Source organism: Tupaia chinensis, unplaced genomic scaffold (genome assembly GCF_000334495.1).
Source record: "Tupaia chinensis unplaced genomic scaffold, TupChi_1.0 Scaffold147959_1, whole genome shotgun sequence".
Classification (NCBI taxonomy): domain Eukaryota; kingdom Metazoa; phylum Chordata; class Mammalia; order Scandentia; family Tupaiidae; genus Tupaia; species Tupaia belangeri.
In genome coordinates this window covers 90,958-95,189 of record NW_006207808.1, presented here as the reverse complement: position 1 = coordinate 95,189, position 4,232 = coordinate 90,958, and the positions used below count along the sequence as shown (strand labels likewise).

General features: G+C 38.3%; 1 pseudogene; it reads left to right on the top strand.

The window, feature by feature from the left end:
• Positions 1 to 459: 459 nt before the first annotated feature.
• LOC106734052 (olfactory receptor 5D18-like) lies at positions 460 to 2,798 on the top strand (annotated as a pseudogene).
• Positions 2,799 to 4,232: the final 1,434 nt, after the last annotated feature.

The window sequence follows — 4,232 nt, the reverse complement described above, 5'->3', positions numbered from 1 at the left end:
GTTTGACATGTCCTTAACATACTGTGATCCTCCTGCCTCAGCTCACCAATTAGCAAGGACTACAGGCTCCCTGCCACCACACCTGCCACCAATTTAGACTGGTCCAAGATCTTAATCTAGGCCTTTCATGTGACTCCAGCATTGTCCAGTGGCACCTTACCACTTGCAGTCAGCCATGTGGGAGTGTCCAGCACCATGCCACTGGCTGGTCCAGATAGGTAGACATAAATTTAAAAAGTATGATTTAGAAAATTGAAATAATTCATTTTCTGGGACAATGCTGCTTTGATTTTGACATGAAAAGCTAATAGAGCTTAGTATTTGATGTACAAAGAGGCTATTCCAGTCAGAAGAGATAATTTGATGAGGATAGTAAATAATAAAAGAACATGTTTTGCATGAAGTTTGAAAAAAGTGGTGGTGTGAGTAGAATAGAAGGTGTATTAGTACAGGTCGTGCATGTGTAATATGACATTAGCCATTATGGAAATTCAGACAAAAGTGTTTAGAGATCAAGTGATTTGTAAGAAGCTCATTTGGAAAATGTGTAAGGATCTGTGCACCTTTCTACAGTAAAATCCAAAGGAAGTTAGTCTTGCAGGGTGAAATAAGGCAGGGCAGCTGAAGACCCTTTGCTAGCATGCTCAGTATTGGGTGCTGTGACACTAATGAAGACAGAAGCACATTCTGGAGATCGCTTTCATTTTGCCATAACTGCTTTTCTCACAGCCTGAATCTGAGATGAGAAGGCAATCAAAAAGAGTCAGACAAGAGAAATAAAAATAAAAAGAGACAGTAAAGATTTTGTATTGAACCACTGAAGTATTTGTGGAAATCTGTACCTAAGACAGAAAGAAAATTTAATGGAATCAGGAAACAACACTGCTTTAAATGTTTTTGACAAAATATTTTCACTTCCTATTCTCTATTTGTATTACTTCATACTATGGGTTATTCCTAAGGAAAACTAACCCTTTAAACAGTCATATAGAATTGGGGATGAGAATTTACAACCAATTTAAATGAGGAAATTTACTTCTGTTACTTTCTTGACATTGTCTTAAAAATAAGAAATACTAGTGCATAAATACTCTTATTATCCCTAGTGTCAGAAGCTATTAAGCTCTCTGTGTATCTGTTCTATGGCTGAGCACTAAAATGTGTTTTCTTGTTTTTGTTTTATTCCTCTTAAACTGATTTTTCAATGTAACACATATGCTAGTTCATAATTATCAGACATTTAATAATGGGGAGCAATATAATCATTTAGTTTGCACACATATCTGTATAATTTGTAAGGGAATTTTATGAGATAATCACTATATTTCTTCTTACTGATAGGTAAAGAAATAATCCATGTTCAAACCTTCAATAAATATCTAAAGAGTAAAAAGAGGCATAGAAAAGAGTCCCAAACCAAAACATAAATAACATAAATAGGCATTGTGCACACCATACTCCACAGGTTCCTCTCTGGGAACCCACCTTCATGCCCTAACATCACTTATTTCTGTGGTTTCCAGCTGCTTAGGGTGAGCCACCAGATTTTCTCCCACAGGAATCAGAATGCCGAATGAGGGAAATCTGAGTGTTGGAGCCCCTTTTGTCTCCTGGGCTTATCAGAAAATCCCATCTCCAGGCTCCCCTATTTCTGATGTTTTTGACTATCTACACAGTCACACTGGTAGGAAATTTGGGCCTAACTGTGGTTGCAAGAATAAATTCTAAACTTCATAAACCCATGTACTTTTTCCTCAGCCATTTGTCCTTTTAAAATATTTGCTATTCCTCGGTCAGTACATCTGAACTGTTAGAAATCTTGGTTGTGGAAGACAGAACTATCTCCTTCAAACGATTCATGACACCGTTTTTCTTTGACTGCACATTTGTGATTACAGAAATGTCCACCTTAGCGGTGATGGCCTGTGACTGGTTTGTGACTGTTTGTAACACTTTGCTCTACACAGTTGCAATGTCTAGCAGGCTCTGTCCTCTCCTGGTAGCTAGGACTTATTTATGGGGGGCACTCTGTTCCCTGATACTCACAAGTTCTCCTTTGCAACTATCTTACTGTGGACCTAACATCATCAATCACTTTTGCTGTGAGCACTCATCCCTTCTCTCTTTTTTTTCTTTTCTTTTTTTTTTTTTTGAGAGTTTTTTTCACTATAGGGCACGTGCGCTCACCAGACAGAAGACAGAAAGCGAGAAATCACCCCCCAGGGGGGATGGTCACGCCACAATCCCTTCTCCTCCATTCTCCAATCGGGATCTTGGGCATGCACGCACACGCACCCGGCGTGAGTTTTAAGCCACCGGGTCCAGGACATGAACCGTGGTCGACTACATGGGAGTCCAGTGACATACCATTATGCTAACTGCTGGTTCCCTCATCCCTTCTCTCTTTATCCTGCTCTCACACCTATTTCAGCCTCATGGTTTGTATAGTCATTTCTGTCTTCAATGAGACTTGCAGGCTCCTGATCATTATGGCCTCCTATGTCTTCATAATCTTTAATATCATCAGGATACATTCTACATGTGGACTCCGAAAGGAGTGCTCTCCTTGTTCCTCTTACCTGACTGCTATCTCCATCCTCCATGCGACCATCCTCCTTCTCTACTGTGTGCCCAACTCTGCACGCTCATTGCTTCTTATCAAAATGATCACTCTGTTTTAAATTTACACCAATGTGGTCCCCATGCTGAATCCCCTCATCTATAGCCTTAGGAACAAAAATGTGAAGCAGATAGTCAAGAAGTTAATCAACTCCAAGCTACATTCTCATTCTATATAATTAAAATTAGTATATATTTATTTATATGTGAGCTTTATCTACTTTTTCCTGTATTTGCAGATGACAGCTTAGTGTTATTTAAGTGAATATGACTGTGCTTTAAATTAATGAAATAGTGCATGTGCCATAATTTCCATGTTCAGGAGGTCTTATAATTATCTTTGGTTAAATACAGATATAGCTCATTTTAATTGAGCTTGTCTCTGGTGCTTTTGGAAAGAATCATTTTTCACAATATCCTAAATGAGCAATAGAGGAATCAGACTTATGAAGCAGGTTGTATTTGGGGTCTTACTAGTTATGATATGGTTTAAATAGAATTAAGTTGTGCTTAATAACAGTACTGCAAAGGTGGATGTTTACTGCCTTCACTGGATCCTTTAACTCCTAACCTCAAGCAGGTATTTGATACACTATTTTTGTAAAACACTCATTTTTATTTCCCCTTAAATATAAATTTTGATTAATATAACATGACATATAACCATAAAATAATTGTCTTAACTAATTCAGGGAAAAATTATAACTTTACTTTTAAAAAGTTGAACCAGTCAGGTCAATATATATGAAAGATTTTTGACATTTTTATAGATAAATTAATAGTTTTTATTGGGTAAGAGAGCAGTTTGGAGTTGAATTGCACTTAAAAATTGATTGTGAAAGATAAGACCATTTTCCAAAGGCATGCAATGTTTTTGTGTATTTGTAGTGACAGAAATGTTCATGCTATGATAATGGCCTGTAACTAGTTTTGGTAATGCCTTATTGCCAGGGGGCATGCATGCCCCAGGGAGAGACACAGGCCTTCATTTGTCATGTTACAATTCTTGTCCTCTTTATCTCCATCCTGTAAGAATTCCAAGCACACATACACCCATGCTGGCATGTTTTCCAAGCTGCTGGGTGGGATTCAAACTAGAGTTGGCTACATAAGACCATGTTTCCTTAACTGCTAGGCTATGGGTCTAGCTCTTGCATTTGTCTATAATTTGCAGTGTCTTGATTTGCAGTGTGCTTGAAATTTTTTTTCTTGCTGGTTCAGAATAATTTTGACATATAATTTTTTCCCTTGAGTTCACATACTTTTTTTTAACCTTATCCTTTTGCAGCACTAACTTCATAAATGATTTTTTTTCTATAATTCTCTTCCATGTCTAGTCTCCACTTGTTTCTCTTATCTTACCACTGTACTGTCTTCCAAGAAGCCATTAGTTTATTTACTGTGTTCCTAACCTCAAACCTCATAATATTTGTTCATTAAAAAAAATTAAATGGTGGGAACCAGCAGTTAGCGTAATGGCTATGTTGCTGGACTCCCACGTAGTCGACCGTGGTTCGCATCCCGGACCCGGTGGCTTAAAACTCACGCCGGGCGCGTGTGCGTGCGTGCCCAAGATCCCGAGAGGAGAATGGAGGAGAAGGAATTGCGGCGTG